Genomic DNA, 15,933 nt, shown 5'->3' with positions numbered 1-15,933 from the left:
GGCACAATATAATTTTCAAATAAAATAATTTTTTCACAATTTATCTCAAGATTTTTCAAACAGGACATTTATTCACATTCAACTCTAGCATTAGTCCAGGCCTAAGACAGACTTCCAGCTGCAAATCCAGGATTTTGAAGAAAAAAAAGGGGCAGACCCCCCCCCCTCTAAAACTTTTCCAAAAGTCAGCCAAATGCTTATATTTTCTGCTTATTCTTATAAGAACTTAAAAGTCAGCATTGTTTGAAATAAAAATAAAAAAAAAGCAATTTAATTCTTATTAAGTTTGGATTGACAGCCAATCATGAAGCTGTTCCATAACTGATCTTCAGATATGTGGAACGTGATATAACACCACATTTAACGACTGGTGAACATATCCTGATTTATGTACATCACAATTTATGGGAATAAATCATAATAGAGAAGGTTCATAGGGAATTATAAGCCTAAAATCAATTAGAACTTGGCAGTATAAAGACTTGTAACTAACAAATAATCATTTGTACTAATTAAGCTGATAATTAAAGGACAAAATATTTCTAAACACGAACATGACAAATCGATAACCAAGCAGCCCTTCCAATGCAGGAGTTAAATTGTGTCTATTGTCTCTGACATGGCTGTTGAGACCTTTCCGTAAATTTTCGTAAGATAAATGCACACAGATGAGCGATTAAATTGTTGAAACAATTACATGGTTGGCAGAATTAATGTTTATCGTGTAAAACTTATGTCCCCCTGTGTAGCGAGCTATTAATAGGTTTTCAATTCAACACAACCACCGAACCTTATAAACAATAGACCATAATTCAAAATGGAAAATTGAATACTTAGATAAATCCTGTAACAATAATTCATGGATCATAACACATAAATAATGTAATACGTTTTAAAAGCAAGGGTTATAATCAGACAAGCTTATTTTTAATTTCTATAAACAAATATAAACATTAATGGTTTACTGATGGTATCGATACATACATGTATGACGTCTTTGCTTTGAAATAGCAATCAATGGTATTGGATATAATGTTAGCTTAAGAGAAACTAAACCATTAAGAGGATTAAATATTGGTATAGATTAGAAATATATATTTTTAATACAACTATACATGTTTAATTCAGCTTTATTTACATGTACCTTGACAATGGCTTTGTGAACTTATAAAATGAGGTGACAATGCAAATGTATTTCTTAATTCAAAATTTAAATTCATTAAGAGGTTTCATGCATCATCAAATAGAAATCTCATATGCGTTAATATGTACACCAAATCACTTTCAAAACAAAAATAAAATATATAAAATCAAACTTTTAAACTAAGTGCAATGTTTCAAAGTTTGTAAGGTTGCTATATTGATATGAGGAAGAAAAGACTACATCTGAACATCTTGAGACATCTGGTATTTACAACAAGGTATGGAGTGAAACAAACTTTAAAAATAAACTAAATATGTACATCAGCTCTAAGTGTCCATACTGATTTCCATAACCTTGAACTGATGTACAAAGTAGTCACAGAATCTCATAGGACCATTTTTCTTCATTGTTCAATTTGTTGTTATCCAAGAAGGACAAGAAACACAAAGACATCTGATTGTCATTAAATGTCAATTATTAAGGTTGACAGTCTGTAACAATGGATAGAAATGTGAAAAATATCATCTACAAGTAGGAATTGATTTTATCAAGAATGATTTCTTAATGAGGAAATGCTATAAAATTGTAGATTTCATGTATCATTTCTTAATGTCCAGTCATATCACACTGATACCTCTATCTCCTTATATGTGATACATAAGGAAGAGCCAGCATTGATAGAAATCATATGTATAGAACATTGTGAAAGAGATCAAGATAAGGGTACATCATTTACATTTGACAGCAAACAAACAAAAAAAGGGATATACAAATTTATAAATAATTTCCACAGTTATTATAGTTAACTAAGATGTGTACACTTTTAATCTGCTGTGTATCCTATTAGATGCATGTTTCTTAATTACATTGTTGGTGTAAATGATCCACCATTATCTAATGTATTAGGATGATGACAGCATCTTTCTCATTTCCAGTCAAATCATCACTGTCTGCTCCAAAAATAATGCTTGGTTATTAACAATCAGATTGCACCTATGTGATGTTAAAAAAATTCTCTAATCCATTAGTTTTAACTTCAGTACTATTTGCCCTTTAAGACAAAAATGATATTGATAAAAATTTGAAGTGGCAGTTAAATGAAAATTGTCAGACATAATTAGAAGGAATCTGTTACACAACTTAATAATACATTATGTATATTATCACATTATTACTCCAAAGAAATTTAATTATCAAATGTCTGGAATGTTAGCCAATCCAAGCTTGAGGACAAATTCACATTTTTTATTCAATAAAAATAACATGGCTATATACATTACTTCTTTGGTTCACATTTATTCTGAAAATGGTCATACACAGAAGCAGGACCAAAATCTGTTAACTATTGAGAGGGAATAATCACATGACAAATATTCAAGCATTGCAATCATTTTGTGTAAATAGTATTTATATATGGACTAAATGGTCTATAAAGATGGTCTAAATGCTCTATATAGATGATCTTAGTGGTTTATAAAAATGGTCTAAATGGTCTACATAGATGGTCTATATAGATGGTCAAAATAGATGCTCTAAATGGTCTAAACAGTCTATATAGATGGTCTAAATGGTCTATATAGATGGTCTAAATAGATGATCTAAGTGGTTTATAAAGATGGTCTAAATGGTCTATAAAGATGGTCTAAATGGTCTATATAGATGGTCTAAATAGATGATCTTAGTGGTTTATAAAGATGGTCTAAATGGTCTATATAGATGATCTAAATGGTCTAAACAGTCTATATAGATGGTCTAAATGGTCTATATAGATGGTCTAAATAGATGATCTTAGTGGTTTATAAAGATGGTCTAAATGGTCTATATAGATGATCTAAATGGTCTAAACAGTCTATATAGATGGTCTAAATGGTCTAAATAGATGATCTTAGTGGTTTATAAAGATTGTCTAAATGGTCTATAAAGATGGTCTAAATGGTCATTATAGATGGTCTAAATAGATGATCTTAGTGGTTTATAAAGATTGTCTAAATGGTCTATAAAGATGGTCTAAATGGTCATTATAGATGGTCTAAATAGATGATCTTAGTGGTTTATAAAGATGGTCTAAATGGTCTAAACAGTCTATATAGATGGTCTAAATGGTCTAAATAGATGATCTTAGTGGTTTATAAAGATGGTCTAAATAGATGATCCTAGTGGTTTATAAAGATGGTCTAAATGGTCTATGTAGATGGTCTAAATGGTCTATATAGATGGTCTAAATGGTCCATATAGATGGTCTAAACGGTCCATATAAATGGTCTAAATAGATGGTCTAAATGGTCTATAAAGATGATCTAAATGGTCTATATAGATGGTCTAAACAGTCTATATGGATGGTCTAAATGGTCCATATAGATGTTCTAAATGGTCCATATAGATGGTCTATATAGATGGACTAAATGGTTTGTATCGATGGTCTAAATGGTCTATATAGATGGTCTAAATGGTCTATAAAGATGGTCTAAATGGTCTTTCAGATGATCTACCCCATCATATAAATGGTCTTAATGGGTATAAAGATGTCTAAATGGTTTATAAGAGAGGCAAAAGATACCAAAGGGACATTCAAACTCATAAGTTTAAAATAAACTGACAACGCCATTGCTACAAAAGAAACAGAAAATCAGACAAACAAAAGTACACAAAACACAACATAGAAAACTAAAGACTGAGCAACACAAACCCCACCAAAAACTGGGGGTGATAAAAATGGTCTAAATAGTCTGTATAGATGGTATAAATGGTCTATATAGATTTGTTTGGTCTATAAAGATGGTGTAAATGGTGTTTATACTACTGGGGTAGGTCTAAATGGTTTATAAAGATATTCTATATAGAAAGTCTAAATGGTCCATATATATATGGTGTAAATGGTCTGTTAAGATGGTAGGGCCTTGGTTGATGAGTGATCTAAGTAGTTCATCTACAGCAATCCCTAACCAGTCAACACTGAAAGTGTGAGTTCGAAACCAAAGCTCATGGGAGGTGTGTATAAATTCAACATTAATTGACAATGATTGTCAGTTTCCTGCCATAAGGTTGAAGTTCTCTCCGACTTCCTCCACCAATACAAATTGGCTGTCACAATAAGGCCAATAGCGCTTGTTGTAAATTATTTTCTTTTATCATATTTTCTTATATATTATTGGTAAACGTCTTAACGTCATTAAGTACGATAATTACATAACAGTATATTCAACGTCTGATGATATTGTGATCTTATGTTGTTTAGATAAAGATTTCTTTATTTGAAGACGTTCTTCAATATCGCATTAGAATATATTTCATAGTGCACAAAATGGTGATCAACACCAACAATCAATCAATCAATCTGTAAAGATGGTCTTGATGGATTATAAAGAAGAATTAATGATCGATAAAGATGTCTACATGGTCTACATAGATTCATATAAGAAATATTTTTACTGCTAGTTGCAGTGACCAAAACTTTTTGGTTATCATCTTGTTAAACTTAATTTTGTAACTCAGAAGTACACAGCCACATTGCGTCCTATAATCCAATAATATTTCTACATACCGGTAGTTTGGCCAAAATTTTAAAGTTAGGGTTTTTTGCTTGTGAGAGAGCTGTCTACATATTCCTATTTATCAATGTTCTCTTTCTGGTCTCTTCTGAAGAGTTGTTTCATTGGCAATCATACCACATCTTCTTATTTTTATATTGAAATTCTATTCAGGTCAAGTTTGGTACACTTCTGAATAGTTTTATCAAAGGATATTTCCAAATATCAGTTTCAATGTTAATGGTCAATCCTTATTCAGATTTTTCTCATAGTCTGTAATCTGCAACTATTTAGTAATAACACTCTTTTCTCTGTTAAATAACTAAAATTAGAATGAAGTTATCTTGAGATCAAAGATTAAATCACAAATGTTCAGGTAAGCAAGGGAGGTAACTATTGAATAGTAAATGTCAAATCCATGAAAACTTGTACATATTTAAATTCATTGTTATTCACTTAAAAATGATTTGGTTAAAATTAAGCAGTACTTAAAACTTAATTGTTTTTGGTAGGTATGTAAAAATGTGCAATAAATATAAAAAATGTAATGCTTTGAAGTATTTATGTGTGAAATATTGGGATGACAGACCCCATTATTTTTCAAAAGCACTTGCCATACTATTTTCATATTCACATAAATTTACTTTATTTATTTCTCTAAAATAATTATTGAAAACGTCAAGATCAAAACACTGTTATCTTTAAATCAAAAAGAAAAAGTTTCCTGTGTATAATTAATTAAATGATATCCTACACCTAAAAGTGTATTTATAAAAGTCAATTTAAAAGTAGTAAAATGTAAATTATTTCAAATTCCCTGAGGAAAAATCAATTAAGTTCAAAGGTAATCTTTTAAGGCAATATAAGGTTTGAAGTTTGGGATAATGATAACATAAAGTTCTGCATAAACATATTTAGACATCAAACAAGTACATGTAGGTGGTTGCAATATCTTGGACATATTTTACCATGAATACCTCCTGAAGTAAAAAGTCTGACAATCTTCATTATGAAAACTAACAATTCTCCTTCAAATGTAATCAAAAATTTAAGAAATACATCTTACAGTGCAATATTTGTAACCAAAAAAATGATCCTCTGTACATGAATCCCCTGTACCATTCCTACTCTAAAAATACTATCAAATATTTTCTTCCCTAATTGGAAACTAAAGCAAGTAAAATCAAGAGAACTACATAGGGCTTTACCTTTATCTAAATGATCTTTATGTATGCTAACCTACTGAATTTGCATCTACATGCAAATAGTGTATATCCTTCTGGAGAACTAGTATAGTATTTTGTCAACTGATTACATGTCTTGTGGCATCTGATCTAATATTTTACCAATGTTATGACAAATGAAAAGTTTAATACAGTATGATCCTGCTTTTGTATGAATGAACTGAAATTCATTTGGTGGTTTCATGAGATGCAGATTGCATATGTATAACTGAGTATTTTTTTACTTTAAAAATCAAAATGAAATTTCAACTATACTTTATAAATTAGAGGCTGAGCTCTAAAGAACCTGTGTTTCTCACCTGGATCTATGTGCTTCATCAGCATTGGTAATTATCAACATAATACACTAGAATAAAATTTATAACTATAATTCTCTTTTTTTTTTTTTCTATCTTGTATTGCTGATCATTTTTGTTGTTTACAGTTTGTCCCTATATAAAAATAAGAAGATGTGGCATGGTTGCTGATGGGACAACTTTCCACAACTAAACTCTACAATGAAAAAGTGATACATTTGACTGAAACCCATTCAAAGGTTTAAGAATAAATGAGAGTCCTTGTTCCACTAGATATCCTCTGGGAGAAGTGGTCACGAATGGGTCAATATTCCTAATGCGCCTCAAATTGAGGAACTCAAAATTAGTGCATTAACAAAAAATCTCTGTGCAGTGATATTGGATATGTTTTAATTTTTTTTATCAAATGACTGAGCTTAACCATTTGTGCTGATTTGAAGAACAGAGGACCATAGAATAAGGGGTATAAACTATGGAATTACTAAATGTATGCATACAACTAAATTTTTGATGGAACTTATTGTGTGAAAAAAAGGCTTTTTTACCAGAGAAGCTGCATCACAAAGTGATTTTCAGGGTATGCTAAAAGGACTTGTACCCCGAAAATTAAACCACATATGTGAAAATGTTTCAGCTTTAAAACCAGCCATTAAGTTTACAATATGGGCAGAGGAATTGAGGTGAGGCTACCATAATTATTGTCTACCTGAAATAAATTGTGCATTTTGACCAAAATACTTCATCATACAAGGAAATCCTCATATGCAGAAAGCAGATTACGAACGTATATAACTATACAATCAAAGTACTAAAGTACTGTTAACTCGGATAACCATAAGATCTGATGGCTGGTGGATCAATCATTCAGAATTCCATCTCCCTGTGGATTGCCAGAAGTAACTTGCAGTTGTTTTCTTACATCAGTGTCAAATATCTTAACTACATTTATAGAAGGATAAGATATTTAACAGTTAATCAATCTGAAAGGTTTTGTGGGCAAAGAGAGTAGAAAAGACAACTGGAAAAAAGAGAGAGGTGCCCAGCACTGTCATTATGCTAGTTAATGGATTAGATAAATGTTTGCATTTGATAGATTGTGTATCAAACCGTAAAACAGACACCCTCCCCCAAATAGGTCTTCTTACCAGATTGGAGAAGTGACAAGTGCCCATAATATTCTATACTCATGTGAGTCAATGTAACCTTTGATTGTGTTTACAGTATGAGGTGATTGTCCCTTACACTTAGAATTCTAAAGCATACAACCTCTTTATATGATTGTTTGATTAATTCTCATCTTTAAAAAACAAAACCTCCTCATCCCTTTTTTTAATCTTAGCATGATCCCATCATAAAATGTAAAATTCATTTATTTTATACAATGTTAATAATTACAATTGTTGAAAATGTCTGAGTGAATCTTTAACAATCATTTTGATACTACACCTGTGTAAATTCATTGCTGAGTCGGGACTATTTTCCTAACAGATACACATGTTTATCAGAAGAAGCGGATAGTTTATTGACCTTGTACAGACTGTTCTCAAGTCTTGATCTCTATATTACATCAACCAATCTCTACCTTTAATCTTATCTTATAATTACCATAACATAATATAAAATATTTCTACAGAATAATTTAAAATGTCATTAAAGCTCCTTATGATGAAATCGATTTACAAGTCTTAATATCTTTACAGGAAGATTGAAACATAACAAGATAGGTATAAATCTTAAAACCAATCTGATTATGTCATAAAAATGTTAGGAGGTAGAAATACTGTAAATAATGTCATGAATATGTTAGGGGTGGAAATAGATAATGCTATTCAAAGGAAAGGGGAATAAAAAGATTATGTCATAAAAATGTCTGGGTGTAAATATATGATGCCATAAAAATATAGGGATATAAAAACAGACATGGGTGTATTCAATGAAAAGATTGATTGATGCTCAACGCCACTTTCAGCACTATTGTGCTATTTCGTGGCAGTCATTTTTTATGGCAGAGGAAGCCAGAGTGCCGAGAACCTACCGACATTTGGTAGGAAAACTTGACAATCCTAGTCAATTAAGATTGGAGTCAAACGCACCTGTCACATGCCAGATTCGAACTCACAACCTCAGTGTTGACAGGCTAGTGATACAGTAGTTTGTAGTAGTAGTAGAAAGGAAGAACATGTTATATGAACAGCAAATCATGGTCCTGATCATTGTACAAAAATGTACTAGTATATCACTTGTACACTCACCTTATATATCAAGTTTTATTTTCAAATCTTGGTTAAATTTTCTATAAATATGATGCTATTTAGCCAGTACTAGAACTCTGCACGAAGGAGTGGAGTATGAACAAGTTTAATAATCCATACAAAATAACCCTTAAAATGTTTGATAAATATTGTCTCTAGAATACCCATGCAATCTCATTGAAATTTAAAAGCTGAAACATGGGTGAAAGGAGTAGGTTAAAGATAAAGCCCCAATATGGCATATTTCTAGCTAAAATTTCAAAGAAGGATTTAATAGTCATCATCACAACAATCACAATGTACATTTAATAGTCTTTATAAAAATTGTTTGGTGGACTGATATTGCAAAATTATGGATTGTGTCATTTTTCCTGTCAGTTGATGCATACACAACATGAGATGCAGGCGAGACAAAATTGCTTACTCCCTACAACTCAACATTATCAAGGTGGAGACAAACTATCAAACCATTCCCCTTCATAGAAGCCAAGAAAACTTTGACAAACCAACGTCATACCAATATACGACCACAAAATATTTTTTGTGGTCGTATAAAAATAAGAAGATGTGGTATGATTGCCAATGAGACAACTCTCCACATTAGACCAAATGACACAGAAGTTAACAATTACAGGTCACCATATGGCCTTCAACAATGAGCAATTGGTATACTTGTTCTTGACATACAAAAAAATCCAAGACAGACAAAAAACTGGTTGATGTTTTTCATGAAAATGCAGATGTGCTAAAAAAAAAAGGCCTTCAATGGCATCATTACTACACCTTCTGTAATGTGTTCCTATTTTATCATTTTAAATCTCCACTTTATTTATAAGTAGAGATGGTCAATAAAAGATAAAAATTTCCACAAATTTGGCTTGCCCTTATCACACCTTGTTTAAAAAAAAAACTGTTTCAGTTTTCAAAAATGAATTTATTTTCTAATTATTAAAAGGAAAACAACTCTTACATGGTACATGTATTTGCAGGTCAATTATAAAATCATTTCAAATTAAAACTTGAACAAGGACAATATTTACATATTACTGACAAGTTCTACTTTTAAATCACATTTGTGTTTATAATTTTGGAATAAACTGATTCACTGCCCAGTGTCAAATTACAGAAAATATTTAAATCTTATATTTTCAAAAGAGTCTATTCATTGCTACGTCTTGCCAACTCATCTAAAGTCTCAACGTTACCCTGTTATTTGACGACCAAAATTCATGTATTTTAATGGCATTTAACAGCAAACAAAGAAATAATTTTATAGTTAAAATGATAAAGTCATCGATACCATCAAATTAAATATTCTAACTGCTAAAATCTTTACGAGAATTTTAATTTACAGATGAACATCAATAATATAAAACTTGATAGTATTCATCAATAAGACCCACAAAGTGTTAAAAAATAACATATTGAATAAAACAACAACATAGTTACAATTTATAAGCCAAATATTTCTTAATGTTTGCTGAACCCTTAATACAAAATCTAAAATATTAAAATTATGCCCATATTAGCTGATAATCCATAACATTTAATTAATAACAAAGATCATAATAGTAATAGTAATCTTATATTTCATTATTCTAAAATTGGAATTGTAAACTTAAGTTCTAATTCTTTTTTGGGCTACTAAGTTGCAGTTAATCTAAATTCTTACAGTGATGTGGAAGGAATATTTTAATATGGTTGTCCATATGTCCATTAAAAACATGAGTGCACACACTGAAATGTCTTGCCTGCCTAACTGATCATGATTGATTATATGTTGAAAGTCATTGAGATAAAGGTTTAACTGATCATGATTGATTATATGTTGAAAGTCATTGAGATAAAGGTTTTACTACAAGTAAAACATAAACTTAACATTATCAATGATCCATGTAAATGAGGTCAAGCTCAGATGAACCCTGACAGACAGACATGTACACCTTACAATCATTCCTTACACCAAAATAGTTAAAAGGTAAAATAACAAAAATACCGAACTCCAAGGAAAGTCCTTTATCAAATGGCAAAATACCTATTGCTTAAATAGAAATAGACCGAACCATGAAAAATTAAAACTGACAAATGATCCACGAAAATGAGGTCAAGGTCAGCTGAGACAGAAATGTATAATTCACAATCATATCATACACCAATATAGTTTATCTATTGCTTATAGTATCTGAGAAACAGAATTAACCAGAAAAACTCAACATTGACCAATAAACCATGAAAATGAGGTCAAGGTGATATGAACCCTGCCAGACAGACATGTACACCATATAATAATTTGATACACCAAAAATAGTTGACTTATTGCTTGTAGTATCTGAGAAACAGAACTTATCATGTAACTTTTACCTTGATCACTATCTATGAAATGAGGTCGATGTCAGTGAAGACTGTCTGAGAACATGTAAACCTTGCAAGGATCCCATATACCAAATATAACTATTCAATTACTTATAATAAGTGAGAAATTTACACAACAAAAATACTGGACTATTTTTTTAAGATGTCACTAAACCAAGAAAATGAGGTCAAGGGCAATGGACATGTGACAGACAAAAATTTGTAACATTACGCATCTATACAAGGTCTTCAAGCCTCTAATATATAAAGCTTTATACCAATAGTTTAAGCATACCGGATTATGTAATTCCAATGTAAGACAAAAACTATTGATCAATCAATATAAAAATAAGGAGATGTGGTATGATTGCCAATGAGACAAGCATAGTTACAAATAAATAAAACTTAAATCTAAAACCATTAACCTGTTTACTACCTACAGCATGAAACTGACACTGAGGACCATTTTAATACTAAAATGTCGGTCTACTTTTTCTGCTGTACATGTGACTTTGATCTCTGACCAAATTGACATAAAAACCACTAAGGTGTTTTTCACCACAAGGTTTATTATCCACTACAGATTGGTAAAATTTGAGTGAGGACTCCAAATATATTGCCTGGAAACAAAACTTTTCCCCAGATTTTGGTGTATTCATAGGCAGTGATTTTGACCTTCGATCCACTGATCCACAGTAAAAATCAACATGTGTCTTTATTTTTTCCAAGAGTCATTTTTAGTTTGGTGAAGGTCGGTTCAACTTTCATCATGACACCAAAATTTTTCCAAAATTTCAGTCTATTGATTGCTGCTGTAACTAATGACCTAATGACCTTTGACCTAGTGAGTGATATTAAAATCAATAGGGTATTCTTCACCAAATAGGACATTTATCATCACATTATTTTGGTAAAGATGTTCATGGCTCAAAAGTTTTTGTCTAGAAACTGAAATGTTGATTATCATATTAAAAGCGAAGTTCAACTATGTCGCAACTTGGCTAAAAATATATAATCAAGACACTATATCAAACAGCATTCTAGATATTAATGGTCTACCATAATTACTTCTTTTAAAATCACACCAAAAAATCCTACTATTTGAAACATAAGTACTTCTTCTAACTATACCTCAACATAAGTTCTTCTACTAACTATACCTCAACATAAGTACTTCTTCTAACTATACCTCAACATAAGTACTTCTTCTAACTATACCTCAACATAAGTACTTCTTCTAACTATACCTCAACATAAGTACTTCTTCTAACTATACCTCAACATAAGTACTTCTTCTAACTATACCTCAACATAAGTACTTCTTCTAACTATACCTCAACATAAGTACTTCTTCTAACTATACCTCAACATAAGTTCTTCTACTAACTATACCTCAACATAAGTTCTTCTACTAAATATACCTAATCAGAAAAATCATTAATGAATGTTAAAATTTTAATCATTACACCCCTCCCAACACTGTATACATTCTCTTCCTTTCACTTTTGAATCCCATTAGTAAATTGTCACTTACAATTATTAATTCAGAAAATCCTTTATAAAATTAAATTGCTTTCATAATAACATGTATTTACGTCATCCATTATTGACAAGAACATATCCTCTCAGAATTATTTGTGTCAAATAATAGAAAATTGAAGTGGATGGCAACTATAATTCAGTTTACTAATTGTATCACATTGCCATGGGACTTTGTCAAGTAGAAAGCCTTCAAGTGTTTTATTCTTGCAATAATTGCACATTTATTCACTAAATTAATTACACATGTAACGTAATACCATGAAAGGTGAAATTAACAACATATTGCTGATTAAATCATTGTCCATAGCTGTACGATGGCATCAAGGACCGGAATCCAACTCCGCATCTTCTGATTATTTTCTGACCTATTTTTATTCATATCATGGTACTATTAAAAGTATTCAATCTTCAATCCATTTTTATAATATAGGCTTACTACTAAGTCTATATTGAATATTTAGTTTTTGTTTTTATCTCCAAGCAACAACAACTTATCAACAACTTTGGTTGTTCTCAGCATTAATTTGAATAGAAATTTCAATATTGCAAGATGTGTAAAATTAATAAGAGGAATTGATAAACTCTTCTGGGAAATGTATTCATTCTCTAATGTTAAAAGAATCAAATTAACTAAGTAAAAAATCAATGTCAGTAAATATATTGATTGAAACGAGCTCTGGTAAGCATTTCTTTGTCAATTAACAAAAGACAAAGAGCAAACTGTAAGTTTCTGTAAATCTAAAAACTTTACCTACAAGACAAAATGATGAGCAAAAATTGAAGTTAGAAATGCTACCATGCGGCAATGGTCCCAAAAGTGCCAGCATTTGAAAACGTGGCATAAATCTTCAAGATTGGTAAAAGAATGACATTTTATAGATAACACATAGTTGAGAGGGTGATAAGAGCAGATTGTTACCCCAAGAAAACATTGTCAACTGAGGTGAAGCCAAGGTTGACAATGTCTTTTCGAGGGATAACAATCTGCTCTATCACCCTCTCCCATATGTGTTACATAATTTATCATACTGAATGTTCTGTCTATTAAATTTCAAATTCAAAGTAATAAACTATGTCGTCTTATACATAATAATTATCCGTATTTATTAAAGCGCACACTTGAGCAAGGGTCTCCGTGAAGGATAATAGAGTATTTGCCATGGGATAGAGTAAATTGTCTCCCTCTTATTAACCAATCAAAATCTGGTATTTTGACATGAAGTATAATAAATAGATATAAACTGTATAGAAGGAATAACTTTTTTTTATTTTTTATTTTTACAATTTGAAATAGTGCAATCCATTCTTTGCCATTACCTATTATAACCTTACTTATTCTTTGCCAAATCTTTCTACACAATTCTTGATGCCTTGTGGTGTAATGTTTTTTTATTTGTTTTTATGGGGTTTTCCATTAAGTCAAGAATTGCAATATTTGTAGAATGACTTCACCTGTTTTAAATATAATTAATTGATGATTCCTTAATATATAACTTTAAGGAAAAATGTAGCAAATGACAGTAAATATCAAACAGTACCATTGAAAGTCAAAGCTAGAGGCCAACTTAATCTTGCTGTAAAGTGAGAAATCTTTAGCCGAAGACCTTCCAGCAAATGTGCATATGAAGAACATAAATAAAAGTGTAGTTCCACAAATAAATTGGTTGCTTACAGTAATCTTCCAGATGTCTTTGGTTATTTATGTTGTTGGGTTGCTGTATTATTGATTATACACCCCACATCTTCTTTCATACATGGTTATGTCAATATGGTTAATGGATTGCTGTATATTGGAGTATACCCCACATCTCCTTTCATACAAAATTATTTGTGTTGATTGGTTACTAATGTATACCGCACATCTTCATGGTTATTTTGTAGTACTTTATTAGAAGGTTACATCATCACATATCAAATTCTTTTCCAACTAATGCTGATGTATTTAATACCCGTACTCAACTAAAAACCCAATTCTTTTTATGATAGCACAAAAAGCTTTGGTTCTAATTGAGAAAGTTTTACTGGCAGAGGCTTTGTGCATGGTAACATAAACATCTAGACTTGATACAGGTTTACATATAAATCAAATGATTTTAAAAGCCAGACAATTTAACAGTGGATATTATTACACATTCATTCAACCTGAAGATAGGGACAGCATACAACTCTGCCACAGAATCACTAAGAATAAGAAGAGGAGGATAAAGTGCCACTTAATTCCCTAACTTCTTTTCATACTTTTAATAGTTTTGAGATATATCCTCTAACTGTTTAGATTCCAAGACCTTCATGTCAATAAAGAACAAGGCATCAATGATATATATATATAGAAACAAGACAAGTAGAAACCCTAAAAAATTAAAGGTAGAGTCTGTAAATGTCTCCTTCCTTACAAACATACTCTTGATTTCCAATAGCAGTTAAAATCTGTACACTTCTTGTTAACTTTCTCAAAACAGACCAATTGTTTTTTGATTGACATGTCTAAAGAAGATTGTTCTGAATGTTAAATCCCCTTTGTCATAACTCTATGAATACAAACCATGTTTTTGTTGATATTTTCAAGGCAATGCTACTTAATGTCAAAAACAGAAAATATGCTGTCTAACCAATATTATAACATCAGCTGGTGTAGAGGATGAATGGAAGAAGTTATCTGACTTTCATGCTAGACTAATATTTATGCCAACCCAGTAGATTTTGCATATTTGTGAACTTTCTTCAAACTTGGATGCTTATCGTTAGCAATGTTGTAAAAATAATGCATCGAATTTGGATGCATTATATTTGCCCTTGCTACTGAATCTTAGGCCATTGAATGCTTGTTTTTTGTTCTAAAATATCTATGGACTCTATTCTTATCTTAAATATCTGGCTTCTGAAGAATAAAATAAAAAAATATGCTCAAGTATAAACTGTTGTCATGCTTGGTTTTGTGTGCCATCTGACTCTTTATTCGAGCACTCTTCTATAATGCAGACAAGTTCTAGTCTAACGAAATACTAAAAGTATAATTCTTTAATTTAAGGAGAGTTTATACAAAAGTGCATTTCACATTTCAGTATTTTAGCAGTTTAAAGGTTTATGGCATCATGTTGTATGCTATAGAATGGATAAGAAAAAAAATCACCAGATAAGCTTAAAAATGTGCTTTGCCAAGCGCAGCTGGATACGACTGCAGAGGTCCAACCCTAAACAGTTGGGGCAAAAATGGACACAATATTCAAGCTTGATACAGGTCTGAATTTGGATTGTAATTAAATATTTGACACATTATAGGTTTCTGACACAGAATAAACGTAGTCAAAGAACTTGAAATTGGTTATATGATTTGAATTTATATTCAATTGAAGATTTCTTGCTGTTGTGCAATACACTGTGCTGTTGCGCAATACTTAGTAAATCTGTTTTCAGACTATATACAAAGAATTAGCAAAATAAATTGTGACCCCCAATTTTTGTGTGTGGAAAATTGGTAATTTCTTAAATCTTGAGGAAAAAAACTGACCCCTCCCTCAAAAAAAAAAAAACATTTGAAGAAATTTTCTTTTTGTAAAATGTGGTACAATTTAAGAG

The 15,933-nt window shown here is 30.9% G+C and overlaps 1 protein-coding gene and 1 long non-coding RNA gene across 2 annotated transcripts in view; one reads left to right on the top strand and one right to left on the bottom strand.

Annotated features, from left to right (window-relative positions):
- Positions 1–15,933, bottom strand: part of LOC127709735 (F-box/LRR-repeat protein 5-like) — a 70,368-nt gene that overhangs the window by 7,522 nt on the left and 46,913 nt on the right. The gene's annotated exons all lie outside the window — the stretch shown is intronic.
- Positions 14,966–15,933, top strand: part of LOC127710169 (uncharacterized) — a 78,198-nt gene continuing 77,230 nt past the window's right edge. Inside the window, exon 1 of the long non-coding RNA XR_007986021.1 lies at positions 14,966–15,540. This is a non-coding gene — a long non-coding RNA (uncharacterized LOC127710169). The remainder of the gene's footprint in view (positions 15,541–15,933) is intronic.

This window comes from Mytilus californianus, unplaced genomic scaffold (assembly GCF_021869535.1).
Source record: "Mytilus californianus isolate M0D057914Y unplaced genomic scaffold, xbMytCali1.0.p SCAF_1, whole genome shotgun sequence".
Lineage (NCBI taxonomy): Eukaryota > Metazoa > Mollusca > Bivalvia > Mytilida > Mytilidae > Mytilus > Mytilus californianus.
The sequence above is the reverse complement of the archived record's forward strand: the minus strand, read 5'-3'. Positions and strand labels throughout refer to the sequence as shown.